Source organism: Heterodontus francisci, chromosome 37 (genome assembly GCF_036365525.1).
Source record: "Heterodontus francisci isolate sHetFra1 chromosome 37, sHetFra1.hap1, whole genome shotgun sequence".
NCBI lineage: Eukaryota > Metazoa > Chordata > Chondrichthyes > Heterodontiformes > Heterodontidae > Heterodontus > Heterodontus francisci.
Window position 1 is genome coordinate 4,003,312 of NC_090407.1, and position 25,044 is coordinate 4,028,355.

The 25,044-nt window shown below is 41.2% G+C and overlaps 1 protein-coding gene across 2 annotated transcripts in view; it reads left to right on the plus strand.

Annotated features, from left to right (window-relative positions):
• The first annotated feature begins 1,471 nt into the window (after positions 1-1,471).
• Positions 1,472-25,044, plus strand: part of LOC137351958 (guanine nucleotide-binding protein G(I)/G(S)/G(T) subunit beta-1) — a 79,204-nt gene continuing 55,631 nt past the window's right edge. For both annotated transcript variants that reach the window (XM_068016860.1, XM_068016861.1), the window contains exon 1: positions 1,472-1,883. The gene's annotated coding sequence lies outside the window, so the exon portion shown is untranslated. The remainder of the gene's footprint in view (positions 1,884-25,044) is intronic.

The following is a 25,044-nucleotide window of genomic DNA, read 5'->3' on the forward strand; positions in this document are numbered from 1 at the left end:
AATATTTTCCCTGGCTGGAGAATCTAAAACACAGGGTCACAGTCTCAGAATAAGGGGTCGGCCATTTAGGACTTCACTCAAAGGATTGTGAATCATTTGAAGCTCAGCTGTTGAGTATATTCAAGACAGAGGTTGATAGATTTTTGAGCACTAAGGGAATTAAGGGATATGGGGATAGTGCAGGAAAATGGAGTTGAGGTAGAAGATCAGCCATGATCTTGTTGAATGGTGGAACAGGCTCAAAGGGCCAAATGGCCTACACCAGCTCCTAGTTTTATGTGCTTATGTATAAGCTGTGTCTCAGTTGGCAGTAACCATGCCTCTGAGTCAGAAGGTTGTGGGTTCAAGTTCCATTCCAGGACTTGAGCACAAAAATTAAGGCTGATGCTCCACTGCAGTATTGATGGGGTGCTGCCTTTTGGATGAGATGTTAAACTGAGGACCCTTGTGCCCTCTCTGTGGCACTATTTCAAAAAAGAGCAGGGGAGTTCTCCCCAGAGTCCTGGCCAATACCTATTCCTCAATCAACATCACAAAAACAGATTATTTGATCATTGTCACATTGTTGTTTCTGGGAGCTTGCTGTGCACAAATTGGCTGCTGCGTTTACTATATTACAACCGTGACTACACATCAAAGATACTTCATTGGCTGTAAAGTGCTTTGAGATGTCTGTCTTGAAAAAAAAGACTTGCGTTTATTTATATAGCATTTTCACAGCCACCGAACATCCCAAAGCGTTTTCCAACCAATGAAGTACTTTTGAAGTGTAATCACTCTCGTAATGTCAGAAATACAGCAGCCAATTTGTGCACAGCAAGCTCCCACAAATGGCAATGTGATGATGACCAGATAATCTGTTTTTGTGATGTTGATTGAGGGATAAATATTGGCTGAGACTCTGCGGAGAACTCCCCTAATTCTTCGAAACAGTGCCATGGGATCTTTTACACCCACCCGAGCAGGCAGATCGAGCCTCGGTTTAACAGTTCAGCAGAAAAAACACCTCCGACATTGCAGCACTTCCTCAGTACTGCACTGCAGTATTAGCCTTGACTTTTTTGTGCTCAAGAAAGGTGGCGTATAAATGCAAGTCTTACTTTCTTATATAAAATAAAACCAAAAAGTGCTGGAAATACTAAGTAGGTCTAGCAGCATCTGTGGAGAGAGAAGCAGATTTAACGTTTCAGGTCAGTGACCCTTCTTGGGAACATCTTACTTTCTGATGTTTTTCTCTCTATGGCCAAATGATTTTTGTGCCGACTTGACTTGCAGTGCTGCCTTGGTAAAATAGAGGGCGCTGCTCCTGGTCGGGGTCGGAGTCTGGGGACACGTGGTCGCCCCGTGCGCGCCCCCCTCCACCATGGCGTTCCCGTCAATGGGCGCGGCGGCGCGCGTTCCCGTCAATGGGCGCGGCGCGAGTGATGGGGGGAGCGCGGGGCCGAGCGTGCGGGGTTTCCCGGGCGGCCGGCGCAGGGGCGGTGCTGGGCCGCGCCCATCCGGGTGAGCAGCGCGAGTGTGTCTCCATCTAATGGCCGCGGGCTGGCGCGTTCGGAGCGGCTGAGGGGGAAAGAGACGGTGCCGAAGCCCACAGCGAGCTGGGGGGAAGGAGAGAAAGCGGGCAGCCAGAGACCGTGTGAGGAAAAAAAAAACACAACACAACACACATCTCCGTACGGCCATCGCTGAGAGAGAGAGCGAAAGAATAAAGAAACTCCGATAGCATTTTTAAAAATCGCTGCTGCTGACGGTCGGGCCTCCAGTCGGAGCGAGTGTCGAGGGGCGGGGGGGGGAAGGAAAGAAGCCGCCGCCGCCTCCGGAGCCGAAGCCGCGTTGCCCGGGCTGATAGTTCGATGCTACTGGCCGGGGGCGAGGAGCTGTAGGTGAGGCCGGGGGGTTAGCCCCGAGTGTGAGGAGGGAGGGGGGAGTGAACCGGGGGTCGGCGGTGTTTGTGAGGAAAAAAATTGGTCTCTTCCCGCCCCTCCCCCATAAAAAGCCGCCTCTTGCTCGGGGAATACTAATGTTAAATCCCGGGGTTTAGAGTGTGGTTGGAATGGCTTTAATTTCTACTCGGTAAAGGGGGGATTTGCCCCCTCCTCCCCTGTAATAATGAATGAGTTCCTCAATCTGGGCCCGGACTCCAAACATGGCGATGGCAATTTTTTCCCCTCATTTCAAGAAATAATGAGGGTAAATTGGGTGTGAATCCCAGAATTTGGCGAAAATACTTCGACGGGTTTGAGTTCTCCATTCCATTTGCTGGCGACCTCACTGCCCCTGAAATGGTCAAATGTGCCGTTTCCAATTTTTACCGAAAAGACTTTTCACATTCAGGGATTGTGCTGGGGGCTCCTCCTTATTTCTTGCAGGGCTGTGTTTTCAGGGACTGAAATTCGCTCATTGCTGAAGATTTGCTTTAATACAATTAGTGGTGCGCCGGGTTTTTGACTTTTGCCAAGAGTCATTTTTTTCCCTAACCATGTCTATTATCGGCACGAAAACCTATAATTGATCAACCACAGTGTCATGTTAAGACTATTTGGTAATCATTTTTGCCAACAGTAATCTTTTTCCATTGTAATTTTTAATGAAAGAGGGACTTCTGCGTTGGTCTGTTTTTAACCCCTTTCCTTGTGTTTTGCCTTACTAGTCCACAATCGTTTTTGCATGTAATGTGGTGCATAGGATTTAAAATGAGGTTTTTTTTTACAATTAAATGCTACACAATAGTTAAATGTGTGCAACGAAGAGATTTATTCCTTAGTACACTGAGTTAATGATGAGTAATGGGAAATAGAGTAGGAAATTGAGCAGGTGGGGTCATGTATTTGAACCAATCCTTTCTATCACTGAAATTGTATTTTTCTATTTACTAGCACCCTGGTATATACACTGCATGTTAAGGGAGGAACAGTTCTTGAAATTTATGTTAGGGATCACTGTCTATAATTGAAGTCCAACAAATGAAGGGAGGCTGTACTGCTGGGCAGTTAATCTTCACAAAGCCCTGTCTGCATGCACTTTTTTTCTGACCCTTTTGTTAATCCACACCAAGATGGTGAAATTGGAAAAGAAATAATGACTTGATGGTCACTAATTTTGGACTACTGTTCTCCAGATTTATATCATAAATGATACAAATATCCATACACTTCTCTACACTATGTGTAGAGGGAAATGCTAGCATTGAAGGTCAGCTGGTGGTTTTCTTCATTCCTCATTCTCCCTTCAGTGCACCACTCTTCACTCTGACTGGAAGGGTAGCTTGGTGTCTCGGACGCCTGCCCATGTTTTGTAAATGTGCCTTGTATATGCAGAGGTGGCCAGGGGCAATGCCAAAGTGATTTATTTTTTGCTCCCTACTGCTTTTAAGTGTGTAATCTTTGTTGGGAATACCTCTGATAGAATGCTAATTCATCCTGAAATGTATGTGCAAACCCATGTGCCACTTATAGTGCTGCAGATTATTTTTTAATCTCAAGAGATGGCAGGGCATTAACTGAACCATTAAGCACCAGGTAAAATTCCTGACATTTTAGCATTTCTATAGAATTAGTTTCAAACAAGTCTCTTGGCCTACTGTTTAGCAGCAAATCTAGCAGTGTATCTGATGTGTTTCAGACTGCATTCAGTATTTAATAAAACACCTATCATGCATCTACCAGTTAAATTAATATCATTCCCTCTCCAAGAAAATCTTTATTCTGTTCAATCAGTAATTAGGCACTACATGTATGACTTAGATGATTAGAAAGTTTCAGTAAGCTTCGAGTAACTTGCTCAAGCTATGGAATGAGTAGATTCAGTAATTGGAATTTGTAGTACATGGAATTACAGTGCTCAAGTTTTGATGTTCCAAGCCTTAGCACAAACTACTTTTATTAGTGTTGATTTGCCAAAAATGGAATGGAAACTATTCAATCCCCCATCTTGGCCAAGATTTTGTGCAGTATAGTGATAGTTTTATGGAAGTTCATATTTTTAAAACATTTAAATAAAGTTTTGAATATTTACGTTCTGCATTGAGTTATGCTGCTGTAGTCTGTTTCCTGCAACTTTGTAAAATATTGTTTCCTCGTAAAACAATTGGCAATTATTTTTGGTTGCTGTGTAGGATGTCCATCTTTGCACATTGTCAAATGTTTTCATTGCTCTAGAATTGTAGTTTAGATATTATGCACTCTTTAAAATCTAACTTGGTCTAATATTTTATCTAGATTCTAGTATATTTTGTAACTTCAAATCAAGTGCATTCACCTAACAATGCATTGCATAGATGTATTCTTAACAGTGCATTTAACTTAAAATATTTTTTCTCAGCCAATTTTCCCCCTTTCTGTGAAAATTGTGGTTCACTTAACAGCCTTCTAATCCTATTAACCATTTATCTGGTATCACGTATCAGCCAGCGATGATTTCTCCTGATCCCACTTAGACTGCGGGCGTTGATTTCATTGTCTCCTTGCCATTCTATGTTACTTTTACTAAATAATAGATGACTTGGAGTTTTGCCAAAGAATATGAAGTGTTTGGGGTTCTGATGGTACCCAGGAATATTCGACTATTTCACGAAACTCTTGGAACACTCTGCCGCAAGGTGATGGAGGTGTGGTCATTGAATATTTTTAAGGCGGAGGTAGATAGATTCTTGTTAGACAAGGTTATCGGGGGTAGATGGGAGTGTGGCAGGTTCGGGGCCGAATGGCCTACTTCTAAGTTGTATGTTCGTATGAGCAGCTTCAGGGATATGGGGAAAGAGTTGGAAGGTGGGACTAACTGGATTGCTCTTTTGATGTTTGGGCTATTACATTAATGCTCATATTTTCATGCTGTGTATAAATCCCATTTCGTACCCAGAAAGCTGACAAGGTGGCCTGTTCTTGAGGGTTTTCCTAGTGTTGGTGAAGCAGCAAATATTAGGAAGTATGCTGGAGTGCTTTCAGATTATCTTTTTATATTTTGGGTTATACCTTGCCCATGACATATGGGTTAAGATCATAGGAACATCAGTGAGTAAATCAGCCCCATGAGCCAGTTCCACCATTCAGTTAGATCAGAGCTGACTTTGATCCATATCCCTTGATACCCATTTTCTTATGATGGTCTGTTGATCAGTCTCAAATTTTCATTTATCCCAGCAGCTGCCACTTTTGGATGAGAATTCCAGATTTCCGCTACTTTGTGTAAAAGTACTTCACTCTTGAAGGGTCCAGCTTTAATTTAATCCTTCAATCGCTGTTATCATTCTGAGGAATCTGCACTGTACTCCTTGTAAGGTCAATATTACCTTCCTCAAGCGTGTTGCCCAAAACTGAACACTGCTCCATATGGGGCCCGACTGAGACGCCATTCAACTGAAGGATTCCTTCCTCCCTTTGTATTACACCCACCTTGAGATAAAAGCCAACATTCCATTGGTATTTGTACCTATTAGTGAATGTGTAAATTGTAGTTTTTAGTGAATTGTGTGCTTAACACCTCAATCTCATTTCACCTCTACAGTTCCTAGCCTCATGCCATTAAGAACAAACAGGTATTTGGGAATCCGAAGTACAACCATGTCCTGTCATTCCTTAAGCTCAATAATTAGAAGCACTAACTAATTTTGTTGTACTGTCCTTATTACTTGCAACACAACTGATATGCAATGTTCAGACATTTATCTTGAAATGTTATGCGGCAGTTTCCTGAATGAAGCATTGTATGTAAAAATCCACAGTAAACTGTACGAAATCTACTTAAGTAGAGAAATGTGGAACTTGGGACAACTGTCATTCCTGTTGTACATTACTCATTTGTTCCTCCACTTTCACATCCAAATTAAAAGAATAGTGCAGTGTCTCTTCAGTATATGTAAGGAATTTCCATACTGACTTCTGAAAATATTTAAGTTCCAGCATTATTGCGACTGAGTTTTTGAAATTATTTTTGTTTAGCTGTAGTACTTAAATCTTATGACATGGACTGCACTTGCATTACAATTTTTGTAGTCGTGCAAAGCACAAACACCAAAGTGTTAGCAGGCTGGTGGAATGGCTGACACGTGGCAGATGAGATTAAATGCAGAAAAGTGAGTTGATACATTTTGGTAGGAAGAATGAGGAGAGGCAATACAAGCTAAATGGTTTAATTTTAAAGGGGGTGCAAGAACAGAGACCTGGGGGTGTTTGTGCACAAATCTTTTGAAGATGGCAGGACAGGTTAACAAAGCAGTTGATAAAGCATATGGGCTTTTTGAATGGAGGCTTAGAGTAAAAATGCTGGGAAATTATGCTAAACTTTTATAAAATACTAGTTTGACTCCAGTAGGAGTATTGTGCCCAATTTGGGGCACCACACTTTGGGAAGGATGTGAAGGCTTTGGAGAAGATTGCTAGAATGGTTCCTGGGTTAAGAGATTACAGTTACATGGGTAGACTGGAGAAGTTGGGGTGGCTGAAGGGTCGATAACCAGAGAGCACAGATTTAAGGTAATTGACGAAAGAACCAGAAGCAATGTTAAAAACTACTTCTTTTGGAATGCACTGCCTGATAGGTGGTGCTCATAGATTCAGGAGTAGCCTTCAAAAGAAAGTTGGATAAATACTTGGAGGAAAAATACTGCAGGAATATGGAGTAGGTGTGCACGATTTGGGACTAACTGTATTGCTGTTTGAAAGAGCTGACAGACTGCACTGAATGGCCTCCTTATGTGCTGTACTGGTCTATGATTCTATTCCATAAAGTGGGAATCTTAAGACTGAAGCACATTTCACTGGAGTGAAGTAAAGCAGGACTCCCCTCCAGTTTCACATTGTATTTAAATGCAGCCTTGGGTGGAATTGTGCAAAGGATACTGGAGTTAAATGCATCCTTGTAACTGAAATGTAGTTCTGACATAAAAACATTGGACCTTAGTTGCGGTCTTGGTAAGTTTGAGTAAATTTAGATCTACCCCCCCCCCCCCCCCCAATGGTTATTGGACTAACATTCAGAGGCATAGACTAATCCAGAGAACGTAAATTCAAATCCCACTGTGGCAGTTTGAGAAATTTGAGAATTTGAAGTCAGTTTAAAAAATATATAATGTGGGGGAAAAATTCTGTAAAACTGACGGTGAAGTTATCAGATTGTTACAAAAATCCAACAGCTTCACTAATGTCCTTTTAGGGAAGGGAAGCTATCATCTTTCCCTGTTCTAGCCTTTTTGTTGCCCCAGTTACACACTAACATGATTGATTCTTCACTGCCCAGTGAAGTGAAAAGCTGCTCCATTGTATCAAGCCTGAGGAAGACTAGGTATGCGCAATAACTGCCAGCTTTGTCAGTGATACACCCTGAAAATAAAGTTTAAAAGTGTGCTTGTTTTTAGAGTAAAAATGACACTTCTGTATTCTATATAATGTATTATAGACAGAAGTGGTTTTTTTTTTAACCTGCAAGTTTAAAATTATTTATTTTGTAAGAATTTAATGTCAACTGAATATCATTTCCAACATAGTTAAAAGCCCCAAACATTTGAAAAAACAATTAATACTCTTTGCAAAACTTAATGTTTTTCTCCACTGGTACATAACTAACTCTGCCTGTTGACATCCTTTGGCAGCCATATAGGCCATGTAGATCCCAGGTTCAAATCCTATTCTATACTGTTAGCTGGGATGGCAGGTGTGCTGTAATTGGCTTTAGAAGTTCTGGGTAAGGGAGAGGAAAATTGGCCATAATTACTGCTTCTGATCAAAATCCACTCGCCTTCAGGAAACTTTGTGTAGATGTCAGGTGAAGACAGGATTGGGCTCTGCCGTGATGTAGATAGATACCACCTGGGTAGGGATTGGATAAGAAAGTATTTGAGGATGAACATGCTTGCTGGGCTACTCACCCAAATTCATTCAGTTTTTCTTTGAATTTACTAAGTAGCAGAATGTAATTCTATCTGAACTGAATGATATTGCAGGTTCACAGCAGACTGTTTGCAATGTAAACGTTAATGTTCTTTGGGGTGTGATCTGAATTCAGATTATTTGTTCAAATATATTTCTTCCCAGTACTAAATGGACAAGTTATTTTTGTCTCACTGAAATAGGGTGTGGTCCTTGTGGGGTGCACACCTGATTAGGATCAAGATCTTGCATACTTTAGGGGATTTTATTGGCATTAATTTAACAGTAGAAATGTTTATACCTTCGTGATTGTATTGTAAATACCTTTCCTAGTCTATCTTTGCATTAAAAAAGCTCCATTAAAAGAAATCTGTGCTGTGCTGGATCTCAGTTGTGAAGCAACAGCACAAAGAACCATTTTGGCTTCCATTATACAGAAGGGTTGTTAGCACTGTGTACCATATGTTGCCTACTAAATATTTAGTAAAATATGGATCTAATTCTGTTAGGCAGACTGTAGCTTTTAATCCCGATTACATGGAATCACTCACAAACATGTGATTTTAAACTGATCCTGTTTCTGAAATCACCATTACAGTTAATCATGTTTACAGGCAGGGTTGTGATCCTACTTTGTAAGGCTCCATTTCCTTTGAAAGTATATTAGTTTTAAGAAGCTGATTATTATGGAATAATTTGTTGTATGTACAGATGTCCTTGTTTTTCTCTGGGCCTCTTGTACCAGGGGAGATATTTTTCCGCCTGAATCAGGGAGGTGGTTAGCTCAGCTTATTAGTGCATTTCTTCCATTGGGACCAGGCGAGCTATTGTCGGTGCTTCTCCCCACAGGCGGGAAATGGATGGTTGTTCCAGGCTAACTGTCTATGTGCCATTATTTAGAGCTATTTAAAACCATTTATGTGGTATAGCACTAATGCATTGATGGGATTTTATTGTACAATTGCTCAACTTACATATAAGCAGGAGATGATGCAGACTGAAGGAAATTGAATACAGATGTCAGGTACTATGACAGTTAAGGCTTTAAAATACACAAATTAGTGATTTCAGGTTTCTCATTTCTGATACTATTGTTTAGTGAAATTAACAGTTATGTTTGGATCACACTGTTTGCAGATTAACTTTTAATTTGCCATTGGCACAACAGATTTGAATATGAATCTCACACGGAACCTTTAAAAATAAATTTGGTTTGTCAGAATAAAATATGGTTTGAATGAAATGACCAATGAGAGGAAAATGGCCAAAAGAGGCTGGGAGAGGAAGGGAAATGGGAAAGATTCTCCCTACAACCAACAATGAGGCAGCGGTAAAGAGGTTACTGGCCAATCCTGGGTCCCCTGCTTTTTGTGGTATAAATGATTTGGATATAAATGTGGAGGCCATGATAAAGAAGTTTGCAGACGACACAAAGATTGGCCGTGTGGTAGATAGCGAGGAGGATAGTTGTAGGCTGCAGGAAGATATTGATGGTCTGGTCAGATGGGCAGAAAAGTGGCAAATGGAATTCAACCTGGAGAAGTGTGAGGTGATGCATTTGGAGAGGTCAAAGAAGGCAAAGGAATACACGATTAATGGGAAAATACTGAGGGGTGCAGAGGAAGTGAGGGACCTTGGAGTAAATGTCCACAGATCCCTGAAGGTAGCAGGACAGATTGATAAGATGGTTAAGAAGGCATATGGAATCCTTTCCTTTCCTTGTCGTGGTATAGAATGTAAGAGCAAGGAGATTATGCTGGAACTGTATAAATCATTGGTTGGGCCGCAACTTGAGTACAGTGTGCAATTCTGGTCACCTCATTACAGAAAGGATGTAATTGCACTAGAGAGGGTACAGAGGAGATTTATGAGCATGTTGCTGGGACTGGAAAAATGCAGCTATGAGGAACGATTGGATAGTCTGGGGTTGTTCTCCTTGGAACAGAGAAAGCTGAGGGGAGATCTCACTGAAATGTACAGAATTTTGAGGGGTCTGGATAGAGTGGAGGTGAAGGGCTTATTTACCTTAACAGAGGTATCGGTGTCAAGGGGGCACAGATTTAAAGTGATTGGTAGAAAGATTAGAGGGGAGATGAGGAAAGGGTGGTGGGGGTCTGGAACTCTCTGCCTGAAAGGGTAGTTGAGGCAGAAACCCTCAACTCATTCAGAAGAAGTCTGGATATGCACCTCAAGTGCCGTAATCTCCGGAGTATGGACCAAATGCTGAAAGGTGGGATTGGAATGGGTGGAACTTATTTCGGCTGGCACAAATACGATGGGCCAAGTGGCCTCTTCTGTAAACTTTCTGTGATGCTATTCTGTGACCCCCAGAGCTAATTTTGATTTTTTTCCTCTGTTGATGCATCACCTTGGCTGGTTCTTTGGGCACAGTACTGAAATGAGTGTTACGTCATTTTATCAGGCAGTGCTTGAAAGACATTGATGCCCATTAAGATGGGCTAAACATTTCTTTTTGCACGTTATTTGATTCTGCATAAGAGTTAATTTACAATTCAAAGTGAATAGTGCAATTCCTTTGGAAATAATTTTTTGATTGGTTTCCCCGATCAACCTTTTTGGTAGATATGTTTGCAATTTTTAATGTCAGACTTTTTGCTAAAATAATCAATTTGCATAGAAGTATGAGATTACTTAACCTCTGCACATGCTCAGTTTAGTCAGCTCCTATTGGCTAACTAGGAGCAGGAACGCTCACCATTTTGCTCTCATCTTGAAATATTGGTGCCAGTTGTAATACCCATAAGGCATTTTTATTTTTGAAATGTAGGCAACACTGGGATGGAAAATATTTATTGCCCATCTGTAGTTGCCCTGAGCGCATTGAGTCAACAACATAATAGGGGACTGGAGTCACATGTAGGCCAGACCAGGTAGGGATGGAAGGTACCTACACCTAAATGACAATGAACAATCCAGCAGCTTTCATAATGTTAGCAAACAAATGTCCAGATTTATTAAATTCACTTTCACTGTTTACTATTGTGAAATTTGAACCTTTGGATTGCTAGTCCAGCACTATAATAACCAGTCAGCTAAAGCCTGGCTCGGGTATAAAATTAAAACCCCACTCAACACAAAGCTGACCAGAACTCGACCCGGGCCCAAGTCCTTTAATTTTTTTAAATGCCTGATCCGAACCCGACACGTGTAGTTGGGTTTGATCAAGTAGCCAGGCTTTAATGTAGAGTGCGGAGTCTGGACTGCATGTTTCCCGACTTGACGTCCTGAATGTTCATTTGAAGATTACTTCCTGGAGCAAAGCAGCACTGTGCGCATCTAGCCCGACCAGAGGCCAAATGCTGGACCCGAAAGAGAGACCCAACCCAGACCCGACATGTCGTCTGTTTGGGTCGAGAGGTCACGCTTTACAGTCGGCTGCCATTCCCATTAAAAAAAATTTTCCCTACACCATGTGGTTGAGTCTTAACATGATCGCCTTACTTAGCACAGTGAGTAACACTGATAAGGGAATATTTGAGTAGTGAGAGTTAATGGTGTCTGTTTTCACTTCTTTTGAATCAAGAAAAACAGTTCTGCATTAAAATTTTAAATCTGATTTCAAGGTCTGAACTGACTGAAGCAGAGTAGATGGTGAGTCTTCCAGACTCTCAGTTCACTTCACTCTGGCTCAGGTCAGATGCTGGCTAAATTCAGGCTGCACTTAGATTACAACTGCATTATTGATGTGGAACAAGACCATTTTGCACCACGGCTACAATTGTAAATGCACCAGTAAATGTGTATTTCTGCCGACTGGCTCCAGCTGTTGGTGAAATTCTGAATGTTGAAAAGCTGGAGTGGTTTGATCTTCTCTAATAGGGAATGTTTAACAGCAGTACAATAAGTCAGTGGTTTTCAAATTTGTCTATGTGGAATTCTTGGCAAATATTGATATACTACCATCAATAGCCTGCAAATATTGACACTACTGGGGATCTTCTGTTCTAACTTCTGAAAAGAAAGTAAAGCTGTAATACTCCTGCCAAGAATGTTATAGTATTGAAATACTGCTCTTTAAGGACAGCTGGTGCAGGAAGAGGGGAATAAAATCAGTGAGGGAGGGGGCTTTGCAAGGCACATTATCAAGATAGAGTATAGGGGAGCTTTACTCTTTTCTGAAATGATCTGGAAATGTTTGAAACTACATGAGAACACAAAACTTGTTGCATTCCCCAGCTCTGACATCCTTGTTTTTTTTTCAACAGCTCTTCAGGATTTTAAATTTATACTTTGTTATAATTCTTTAATCCTGGCTGGCCTTCCACATTATACCCTCCATAAACTTGAGGTCGTCCCAAACTCTGCCCATGTCCTTACTCGCACCAAGTCCGTTCACCCCTTTGCTTGTTGTCCTCTTTTTGCTCCCAGTCATGCAACATCTTGATTTTAAAAGTCTCATCTTTGTCAGATCCTTCCATGGCCTACCCCCTCCCTATCTCTGTAATTTCTTGCAGCCTCTCAACCCTCCAACGTGTCTGTGGACCTCTAATTCTGGCCTCTTGAGCATCCCCGATTTTAATCATTCTACCGTTGGTGGCCGTGCCTTCAGCTGCCTGGGCCCTAGGCTCTGGAATTCCTTCCCGAAACCCCTCCCCCTCTCTCTCTTTAAGATACTACTTAAAACCTACTTCCTTGACCAAGCTTTTGGCTATCTGCCTTATATGCTTCATTGTCTTAATTTTGCTTTAAAATGCTGCTCTGAAGTGCCTTGGTATGTTTTATTATGTTAAAGGCACTATTTAAATATATGTTGTGGTAAGTTGACAAATTGATATCTGATAACCTCTTCACCTGGGATCCACTTGAGGCCCAGGGACCTGTTTGAAAAGCTCTTTTGCATATTGCCATCAGTGATTTTTTGTGAAAGAAATGTCTTGAGATGAAAAAGTCAGCTCCATAGTTATATTGCAGCTGATGTACAGCAGCAGTGAGACAATATTGCCTCTTGCGGGTAGTCTTGTAACTTTTGCCGCGCTGATTTCTCATTGTACTTTTTAAACTAAACTTGCCTGAGTGCACAAGCAATCTAACTTGGCCATTTAATTTGGCACTATACCACAAGGTGCAAAATTAATGCAGAAAGTGTTCTATTCCTCAGCTAAAAATGCAAATTTGAAAGATGTTATGAGGTATCTTGTTTCTCCTCTTCTCTACTGAAGGTATTTGGCCATTTTCATGTGTGTATCTAATTGGTGAATATTGTTAAGGCATTTGTCTGGTGTGATATCACAGCCAAAATAGATCTCTTCCTGACGCAATAGTCATATGCATACTTTCCAACAGGAGTCGCTTGATAGCAACATGAATCCTAGCTATTTTTCCCAAACTACCTTGGGGGGCAATGAGGCCACTTGTAGTACACCAGCTGCTGAGAGCTAATTCAACACAGACTGGGGATTGAATGAAATGTATGGTTTGTGTCTTGATGGACAAAAATCAGGTTATGCATTTTGAAGTAGTATGTGGCCAATTTATTTCATATTAAAATAGTGGTAGGTGACATTCTATTTCAAAATGCAAAAAGCCCCATGTCTGCTGATTCTTGGGATAGTTGTCCTATATATTTATGTTTACCTGCAATATCTGTTAATGCATGTAGCTTTTCAGTGAGTTTTGCAAGAATTCATTACACAGTCTTGTGCCAGTGTGTCTTATCTCAACAAAATTCTGAAGTATTGGTGTTTATTCAGAGATGAAGAAGCTTTACTTGTACATGTAGGTATCCCACTCTGGTTTTAAAATCAAACAAAATGGATCCTTCTCCAATTTGGGAAATTCAGACGCTAATTGTATTCTCCAAAATCAGACGACTTCAAGCTGTTCACGTCACTTGTATTGAAATATTCCCTGCCAAAACCACCCTTGCTGAAGTGGTTTCTTTGCTTTTCCTTGTTCTCCGCCTTGATCCATTTCCACCCCACCACCCTCCAACTTCTAACGCTGCTTGATTTGAAGACTGCACTTTGTCTTGACTTCTTGTATGCCGTGCCATGGGATTTCAACTAGTGATTTTAAAAAGCTTAATACAGTTGATTACTCCTACTGTTAAATTTTTCTTTTTGAGTTGACTTGTGTATTGGTAATGGCAGCATCACTTAACTGCTAGTGTTTACTGTGCTAAATCACTATCCCAGTAGTAGAAATGTAGGCCCAGATTTCCATGTGGATACATGTATCAGTATTGCACACAGGCAGAGAGAATCTGGTCATCCGGCTATCTGAAATTTAAACTAACCTCCCCACTGTTAACTTAGTAGAGTTAAGAGACTGGTGTAAAACTGAGTTTGGCTTTTGAAAAATAGGGAGTTTTTAATTTAAGTATTTGCATAATTTCCACTTCCCCTTGCCCCTCCTCCTGAAGGTTAATTGGTGGCACCATCCTCCAATACCTCACTAAATTAGCTGTTCTCGCAATGTGTAAACCTGGATATGCTGCGTATATAAATGTAACCTTATTTTAAGTACATCTTAGACAAGTAACAAGGGGGATTGGAGAGGACAAGAAATCCAGTCTAACCATTTATAACTGGAGTATTTGGAAAATTGGGGCATGAATGTGTATCATTTCAACCTGTAAAATTGTTCTATCCACAGCATTCTGCACACACAGCAGCCATTTTGTGTTTTTCTAAGGATGTGGAAACTAAGACCTATTGATGAGGAGCTTAAAGTCTACAGTTCATGTATTCTCCCCTTGTTCTTATTTGACTTACAATGTGCAAACATTTCTTCTAAATGAAAATGGGCAGCTCTTAGCTGCAGCACACACTGGTTGCAATGTTAAGGTGTGGCCTTTAAGGCTAAAAACCCTGAGGATGATTTGTCAGTTGTCTGCATTTCATAGGCATTCTGTAAGCAAGTTTTGAAACATTCCTAATTGTATTGTAATAAGTTTATGAAACTGTTCAGCCATCTTTACGATCCTTAAATTTACCTTGAATATAGAAGGATACATGCATTTTGTTTTGAGATTGTGTGCTTGTGAAAATACAGGTGGTATGCTAGGTTTAATTTATGTAGGAATTATAGCTTGAGGGACCAGTGTTGCTATCACCCTCTAAGGACTTCAGAAGTGTTCTGCAGTGCGTTAGAATATTATTACAATAGCATTTGGGTTCATGCAGAAAATACTGATCAAAGATTTTTGTTTTCCGTTCATAAAGACTGCTGGGTTGTGTGTGGTCTTGAAGGAAGCATTTTTGTGCAGAGTTGTTTTGAAGTCCCTCAGTGTGAATTCATGCCTTGCATCTGTGTAGATGTGATGGGCGTGGCTTCCTTGAAACTACACAAAAGGAAAAGAACACACTGCCATCTAAAATTCATTTACAAACCATTGCATATAATGCCTGATCAAATCTGATCAGTTTATAGTTAGAAATATAAATTGCATGAGAAATGTGAAATTAAAAATTCTCAACTGGGATGCTCTTCATTTCTTTTCAGTTGCTGACTCGCATTGTATTTCCAGCATTTTGATATTTAGCTTGTTGTCTCTTATCCTATGTGATTGTTGTATAGAAATGTTGAAAGTATTCATGTTCTTAGAATTACACTCTTTTTAAAAAGCTTTACATTGACCGTGCAAGCTGCTAAACTGATTCAAAATAAGTTGATATTTGGGGGACTTTGAGTTTGCTAAGTGAACCTTTTATGTGGGTTTTAGATTGTCATCTCTGGATCTTGGCAGACCATACCCAGATAGCATTCCTGTTTCTGTCTAATGGAATTATTGTTAATTCAGGTACTGGTATTAACAATAAAAGCAAAATACTGCGGATGCTGGAAATCTGAAATAAAAACAAGAAATGCTGGAACCACTCACCAGATGCTACTGGTATTAACAAGTTGCCTGAAAGTGTGCAAGTAATTAGATTTTCTGTCTAGTTGCAGAACTCCACAAATGGTGGTTATGCTAATTTTGCATGGGTCCAAATAATCTTGTATCTACACAGGTACTTGAATATACCAGTACTGAATCAGTGCAGCCAATATTTGTCTAAATAATCTGTGCTTAGCAGTACAGATTCAGAAATTTTAAAGTGTCTCATTCTGCCATTAATTTTATTGAGCGTGCCACTAAAAGTGAGACCTTGGAGACAGGGATCTGAATTTGATTTTTATTCTCAAATCTTAAGGGTAAATTGTGGAAAGTGTACTACGTGAGCAGTGTGATTTCAAATTTATGGCTTTGTTCAGGAATAGGGCTAGGTGTATTTGAGTTTGTATCCAAATTCTAAGTGAAAGTTCTCCGTGGGGGCAAGTTGGAATTCATTTCAAACCTGTGTTGTTGCATACATTACATGAATAATACAGTTTCTGTTATGAATTAACCAAGCATTAAACTGAGGAAAAGTAGCTTTAAGCTATCAAGTTCTCACTGACCCAAATTTACTGCCAAAGTAACGCACATTTATTGACGCATGCAGTTGGTCATGTGCAAATAGTCAGACAGCATGTGGCAAGGAAGAAATACCTGGTAGATTGAGATTCACCAGAATTTGCTGGGCAGTTTGCTTTGTTCTGGCAGCAGCTCGCCCTCAGCCACCCCTGGGCTTTATGACATTGCTGCATTTGCGCATAAATTGTCAATTAAACTCATGGTGGAAAGTTACGGCTGCTACTTAATGGATAGAGATTTATTTTCTTGCAATGCGACTCGACCTCTGCAGAACTGCGGAATCTCATTCCTACAGGTAGTAAATCGTTGTTAGAGATTTTTAAAAATAATTTTTTCTTTTTCCCTTGTTTTTGTCTCTTGATCCAATCTTTTTCTTTATCTGATCTGACTCTAATTCACCCCATCATTTATTTGTTAATCCTTAAATCTGTGGTTTAGGTCCCAAATGTCCCATTATCCTTGCTGTGCTGTTACCAGTTCATGTTTCCAACAACTTGGCACGGCAAAAAATGATCAAACTTGAAGGATGAGGGCAAAATGTTTAACAGGGAGCTCCACAAGTTGCCCCACTCCAGTGAAATCTTGGATATCTTAAATGTTAAATTAACGAAAGCTGGTGGGTGAGCTCTGTTATCAAGACACTTGATTTCTTGAAGACAGATAGGGTGCGAGAAACATCTTGGTAAGAAGTGGGTTGGCCAAATCCCACCTCACCCCACCCAAACCTCTGCCCCCTGCACAGCTACAATAAAATAAGATTGAGCAGGCCAAGCATAAGCTAATCATTGTGAGAAGTCCAGCATGGTATAAAATGATTGGAGTATTAACGCAATCAAGGTATTTTGAGGGTTGTGCCAGGCAAGGAATAATCCTGATGGAGTAAACCAGTGTGCTTGAGAACATTTTTAAAGTGTGAAATCAACATAAAGTAAGATTCCAAATTTGTTCAACTGTTCCATACTTGTCTCCAAATTTAAAATGCACTGCTGATTATTTTAAGGTTGATTCTGATGCATTTCATGCATGCTGGTCTAGCCTAGGGGTTCTTAATAATTGAAGTTGTCAAAGGGAATACAATCTGAAATTTCATTTCTTGACTTTATTTAGTGAATACTGTATTTCATAGCTCTTCCTCAAGTTGAAGCATACTATGCTCAGCCATCATTCCTTTGATTCCTTTCTTGATGGAATTAATGAAGGCAAGCATTGTAACTGTGTGAAGTAGATAATTTTTTTTACACAATTGTTAAAAGTTATTCTGTGTAATGTTAACTTATTAAAGGTGAGTCTACTTTGCAAAAATCCAGTTGTGTGTTCACTCTATTTCAAAATGATGAGTTTAAGTGAAAGCACTTCATTATCTGATCATGCATTGAACTAAATGTTTTCACAATTTTGGTGCAGAAAGTCACCTCTTTTCAGTCAGGAGATTGAAAAGTAATCTGAATTTAGTCTTAATGGTCATGAGCCAACCCAGAAGTCTGCTCACGACTAAATAGGTAACCTCATCTCGAGTGGGGAAGTTGAAAAATTCATGCTAGTGCAGTTGGATTGTTGTGCTTTGGGGTGGAGAAAAAGAGTATTTGTTGCTGCAACTTGCTGTTAGAATGCAGAAGTATTCTATTTAACACACAGTGACACACTTGCTTTAAGGGCAAAGCTCATCAAAATGTATGCTACAGAATAAAGAGTCAGTTCTACTTTACAATATGGTGTAATCTCTAAGTGAAATGAATGATCTACATTCCAAAAGTAGAAAAATGTGTTCTTACTAGTAGAGTACTGAGGGGAAAAAAGCAAGACTTTATAATTTACTTGGGTTTCTTTACATATTAGTAATTTAAAATGAAAATATAATTCTGAATATTTCAACTTTATGCTTTATATTGATTTCTTGACCTTTGGCTAAAGGTAGTATAGATGAAGTTACAGTCAGGCTAGTTTTCTTGAATGCCCCAAATGTTGTATACATTCCAACGGACCCAGGGCCCCTCAGATGCTTTGCTCAAGTGGCCAGTAATATGAGAGTCAAGGTGGGCTGTTTGACCAAGATGTCAAATTGTCTTTAAAATGTTACATTATAATAGTTTAAAAATGACGGGAAAACCTTTTCCAAAATGGTGGCTGTTCTACAGTGTCTCAGTAAACCTATTAAGTCAAATATTCCACCTTTGATTTAGAAGGTTTTTGAAGGGGGTGATATTAACTTTGCTGTGCTGTCATCGGTGGCACTCTGATTTCATAAGCTACACTGATGTCTCTAGAATGAGATCTGCAAGTGTAAATGGCTGCGTTTGCTGACAATGCAACCACTCAGTGGCGTAGTACTAGCACATACGCAAGTGCAGCCTGTTCCACTGAAACGTCACTGTCTATGACGTTCAGCCAACTGCCAGAATTAAAGATGACGCTGCTCAATTTATCACAGAAAAACAACTTCAACCCGAAAATCCCCTCAATGGTTGCCACCGTCGTTTCCATCCCACTCCCAACAGTCACCCGCTCCCTCCTGCCATTGCTTCAATTGTATCATTTCTTGGATGTCTCCTCAACTGTTTTATTTTGACAAAGACAAGATCTTTGGTATGATGCTGCCATTGAAATTTGGAATGTAAAGCAACTTTCTATGGGATGGTAAAGTCAACATTTACACTGTGAGGTTTATGGAAGAAATAACTGAATTTCTGCTGCCCCAACCCCTGCCTCCATTCCGCAATCTCCCATTCTCCCAATCCACACATTCACGCTTGCTACAGTCTCGCTGTCCCCCCCCACCGCCACTCGCTCCAGACCTCGCCACTGCTTTCCCCCCTTCCCCTCCCTTTGGCGATTGTTCCTGGCTTCCTGCCACTCATCCCACTTCCAACCCGCTCTTGGGCCACTCGCTTCCTGCTCCTCCAGATGCTGCTCCAGGCTGCACCACCTTTGCCATCTCGGCCACTCGCTCCCGCATTCAGTCATTCTCTGCACACCGCCTGAAGAAGCAAGGTGGGCCACGAGGGGTGACAGGGCGAAGTAGGAGCGGGTGGCTGAGAGGAGGGAAGTGGCGCGGCCTAGAGCTAGTGGGATGATGGGTGGTGGGGGGGGGGGTGGTGGTGGGGGTGCAGAAAGCAAGCGGGGAACAATCGGCCCAGGGGAATTGGGAGAGCAGCGGTGAGGTCTGGAGCGAGCAGCTGAGTGGGGGTGAGGGGTGAAGCGGCCAGTGGAGGGGGAGAAAGCGTCAAGTGGCCGAGGGGGGAGAGCAGCCAGTGAGGCGGGAGGGAGTAGCTGATGACGTTCTGCCACACATGCACCGATTTGTCCTGGCAAGACGTAGGCTGCACATGCACAGCATCTCACCGAGAGCAGGAGACTGTTAGTGCACGTGCGCAGCTTGGAGGGCTCTGATGACATCGGCGGGCTGCTTCGTTGTCAGGAGTTGCTTTGAATGTAAATACTACTGTTGAAAGCAATAGATAATGTGTTTTCTGGATGCAGAGGCTGAGTGGCCCACCCCATCCATATGTAACTTGAGAATGAAGTTAATTTGCGCAACCGTTGGGGTAATTTGTAAACTTTTGTGTAGAGCTCTTTTGAGGAAAGAAAGTGGAAGAATTTTTAAACCAAGTGTAGAGTGCTTTACTGATTTGTCATGTTTGTTTATGACAAATAATTGCTGTACTGCACTTCACTGCTATTGCACAAGAGCATTTGATTGAGCAACATTTTTTAAAATGTTCTGGAATGTTACTGTCCAGTATTTTAAATAATCTCTATTGGCTGTAGCATCAAGACTTTGAGAATGTAGAGTTGAGTAATTAGATTAGATTAGATTAGAGATACAGCACTGAAACAGGCCCTTCGGCCCACCGAGTCTGTGCCGAACATCAACCACCCATTTATACTAATCCTACACTAATCCCATATTCCTACCAAACATCCCCACCTGTCCCTATATATTTCCCTACCACCTACCTATACTAGTGACAATTTATAATGGCCAATTTACCTATCAACCTGCAAGTCTTTTGGCTTGTGGGAGGAAACCGGAGCACCCGGAGAAAACCCACGCAGACACAGGGAGAACTTGCAAACTCCACACAGGCAGTACCCGGAATCGAACCCGGGTCCCTGGAGCTGTGAGGCTGCGGTGCTAACCACTGCGCCACTGTGCCGCCCTAATTATTGACTGACTACTGCATTTGCATATCCAAATAGGCAGGGCCTCCAATTCTGTGGCATCGTCAGATGTATTCTTTGGCATGAGAATATAATTTCTCATGCTCAGAGTTATACAGCACAGAAACAGGCCCTTCGGCCCATCGTGTCTGTGCTGGCCATCAAGCACCTATCCTAATCCCGTTTTCCAGCACTTGGCCTGTAGCCTTGTATGCATTTCAATTGCTCATCTAAATACTTAAATGTAGAGGGTTCCTGCCTCTACCCCCTCTTCAGGCTGTGGCATCTTTGTCCACAATTGGGGCTATCTCAGTAAATAAAGCTATATTGAGGTATCTCTGAACCCTGGGCAGACATGCTGAAACGTGCTGATTACCAGTAGCATCTTGTGACTGTCCAGCTTACTATCCATATCTTGACTTTTCCACAGCCTTTTGACACAAGTCACATGCTCCTTTTTCTCATGTTTCTTATCCACAGAACACCCCTGTAGATCTTACTCTTGGTCCCACTTCTACCTTGTACACAACAGGCATTACATCACATCAAAATGTTTTTCCTTTGTCCACATGGTTATCTTTGTATCCAGTGGTTCCATTTCTGGCCCCTTCTATCATTTACATATCACCCTTTGACACTTTTATCCATAAGCCAGGATTCAGATTTCAGATTCAGATGATGACATCCAACTCTGTCTCATCTCCTTCATTAACTTAATGAATCGTAAAGTGAAGAAGGAGGGCATTTGGTCATTGTCTGTGCCAGCTGTTCGAAAAAGATAGCCAGTTAGTCCCACTACCTCTTCTTTCTCCATAGCCCTGCAAAATCTGCAGTTGTTATGTCTCCAGTAGGCAGACATGGGGTTGAACCAAAGCTTCATTGGCCATTCTGTTTGATTCAAATGTTTGTGCACTCTGGCTTCAGCTATAATCTTTTGCCCAGCTGACAATTCTGTGGAAGCTAAACTTTAGCAACACATTGAACTGTGCCACCAATAAGTCCATGTCAGAAAATATACAACCAAAATCAACAGCAGCTGAACCATTTTTCTGCATTAATTCAAAGTTGTAAAGGATGTGTTTTGGACTTCGTCTCAAGCCATAAAATCACCAGTAAGTAGTCATTGTGCCAAAATGCATGAAAGTAATTACACCATCAGTACAATTTTCTGTTACACTAACATTTACCACACCTCACTGATCTACTGGGTCAACTGGCCATTGCTATATCAATGAGTGTCAACATTTCATATGTCAGCATTGTGTGACAGAGCCAGTGGTGAAATCTGTAAATCTGCTCCATGCTTGCCAGAGCTATTCCTGTAAGTAAGTCATTCTCAGATTGGCTGTTAGAATTTCTCTTGTGCTTTGACACCATGGTTCATCCTCTGATCAAAGAGAGTGATGTCAGAGTTTTGTATAATGCAATTTCCAAGTCTATTTATAAGTTTTTTTAAAAACCTTTTTTAAAGATGAATGTTGAATTCTAAAATGGTTAGATATTGGAAAGCCCAGAGTTTAAAATTTTAACCAGTGATGCATTTTTGCAGCTGGCAATTCTACAGATGTTGAGTAAACAGCATTCACTGTGTTGCCTTATGAAAGGTCTTTGTTTTTACAAGATGACACCATGAATTATTGAACACTGAAATGTCAGTTCCAGGAACAAAATAAATTAGTTATATGGACATTGTACATTCCTTACTGAATCTCTGGGACCTTTGACACAAAAATTACAATAATTTTCTTATTCCAGAAGGTAATTTGCCAAGTTTAGAAAGAAAAGATACAGAGCAAGCTGTGGAGCTAACACAATATTGAACTGAAAAGGCATTTGGAATTATAACTTGCATTGTTGTTCAAATTTATCTTAACTCTAATTGATAACAGTTTTGTTATGGTTACCACTGGACTAAGAATTTTATATCATGGTGTGTCAGAACAGCATTGATTGCAACTGCAGAGAGATCCATAGCCCACCCTGCCATAACCCTGGCTGATAAAGGCAAGCATGGTGACAAAAGGTGCAAATGGGATGTGTTTATTTGCTAAAACATACATATGGAATTATAGAATGATGCACCAGGAGGCTATTCGCTCCATCGTGCCTGTACTGTAAGCATTAAAATTATTTTTAAATCACCCCAATCTTTGTACAAGACAGCAAGAGTGACTGCTGTCATAATCATTCTAAGTCTATTTAGGAAAAGTCTACGAATTGTTTTAAATTGCCTGTGAAATTTTTAAAACTTAAGCCAAGCAATTTTAAAAAAATGCTAGCAACATTTCAAGAGCATTATTAGTCATCAACCCATTTTCTTATGTGAGCTGGTGGGTTAAAGACTTTTAATTTAAAAGGAAAATCCATTGCTTTGGGTAGAAAGCACAAGGAGCATCTATTCCTTTTAAGATGCTTCCTGTTCCTACATCAGAACCTTAAATTCTTCCTGCCCTCCAAATTGGTTCTCTTTGAAAATGTTATGGTCAGTTTGATGGAGTGAAGTCTTAAATTTCACTAGCATTCAGTAAATTCTAATTTGATCGTTTGTCTTGTCTATAATATGCAACCCATTGGATCACAAATTAGTTAGTGCAAATAGAGTAAGAAGCCAAAGTGGTAAAATGGAACAGCCAGTAGTCCCCAAAAGGTGTTATATAGGTGTAGTAAATAGGTGTATATATGCCCCCTTTGCCTGGTCTCAATTCCTTTGCTCATCAAGACATCCCTCCACTCTGGTCCCACCCCATCTTCCCCCCCCCCCCCCCCCACTGGATGTCTGGTAGATTGTCCCAATCTTTCTCCCCCATCACCAACTCCCCACTGTATACCATCTCAGAGCCCATTTCATCCACAAGTCCACCTCCTGCTCCTTTGATCCCATCACCTTTTAAACTAAGCATCCAAATTCCGTTTGTGGCCCCATGCTAGCTGGCATTGTCGTTTTCAAAACTGCAGTCATTGCCTATTCATCAAAAAAATCACCTCAACTCCTCTATATTTGCATGCCATCACCCCCATCATGAACTTCTTTCATCTCCAGTCCTTGATTATGTTGTCTCCCAGATCCATGCCCCATCTCTCTTTGCAACTCCCCATTTGAAACATAGAAAATAGAAGCAGGGGTAGGCCCTTCAGGCCTGCTCCGCCATTCAAAAAAGATCATGGCTGATGGTCTAATTCAGTACCCTGCTCCCGCTTTCTCCCCACATCCCTTGATCCCTTTGGCATTAGGGAATATATCTATCTCCTTCTTGGATATATTTAATGACTTGGCCTCCACTGCCTTCTGCGGTAGAGAATTCCACATGCTCACCACCCTCTTAGTGAAGAAATTTCTCCTCATCTCGGTTCTAAATGGCATACTCCGTATCCTGAGACTGACCCCTGGTTCTGGACACCCCAGCCATCTGGAACAGCCTTGCTGCATCTAGCCTGTCTAGTCCTGTTAGAATTTTATAGATTTCTATGAGATCCCCTCATTCTTCTAAACTCTAGTGAATATAGGCCTAGTCGACCCAATCTCTCCTCGTAGGTCAATCCTGCAATCCCAGGAATCAGCCTAGTAAATCATCTTTGCACTCCCTCCAAGGCAAGAACATCCTTCGTCAGATAACGAGACCAAAACTGCACGTAATACTCCAGATGTGATCTCACCAAGACCCTGTATAACTGCAGTAAGTCATCCTGGCTCCTGTACTCTCATCCTCTTGCAATGAAGGCCAATATACCATTTGCCTTCCTAATTGTTTGCTGCGCCTGAATGCTTGCTTTCAGCAACTGGTGTACAAGGACGCCCAGGTCTCGTTGTACCTCCGCCTTTCCCAATCTAGCACCATTCAGGTAATCCGCCTTTCTGTCTCTGCAACCAAAGTGGATAGCATCAATTTATCCACGTTACACTGCATCTGCCATGCATTTTCTCACTCACCCAACTTGTCCAAATCACATTGGAGCCTCTTTGCATTCTCCTCACAGCTCACATTCCCCCCAGCTTTGTGTCGTCTGCAAGCTTGGAAATGTTACATTTAGTTCCCTCACCCAGGTCATTAATATATATTGTGATTAGCTGAGGCCCAAGCACTGATCCCTGAGGTACCCCACTAGTCACTGCCTGCCACCCGGAAAAAGACCTGTTTATTCCTACTCTCTGTTTCCTTTCAGTCAACCAATTCCCAATCCATGCCAGTATATTACCCCCAATCCCATGTGCTTTAATTTTGCACACTAACCTCTTATGTGGGACCTCTTGTGTTTGAATCCCTTCAATCAGATTTCTTGCCCTACAGTAACCTGAACAGTCCTATTTAAAATTGCAAACCATGTTCTCTGAGACCGTGATCATGCATTACCCATCTGACTTCTATCCAATCTTCAGCATGACTAATCATGCCATCCTTATGACTCGCCTGTTGTTTGGCTCAGTGTGACTGCCTCACTTGCACCCTTGAAATAAAAACAAAATGCTGGAAGTACTCGGGCATAGAATGTAAGAGCAGGGAAGTTATGTGGAGCTGTATAAAATGCTAGTTAGGCCACTGCTGGAGTACTGTGTACAGTTCTGGTCGCCACACTATCGGAAGGGTGTGATTGCACTGGAGAGGGTGC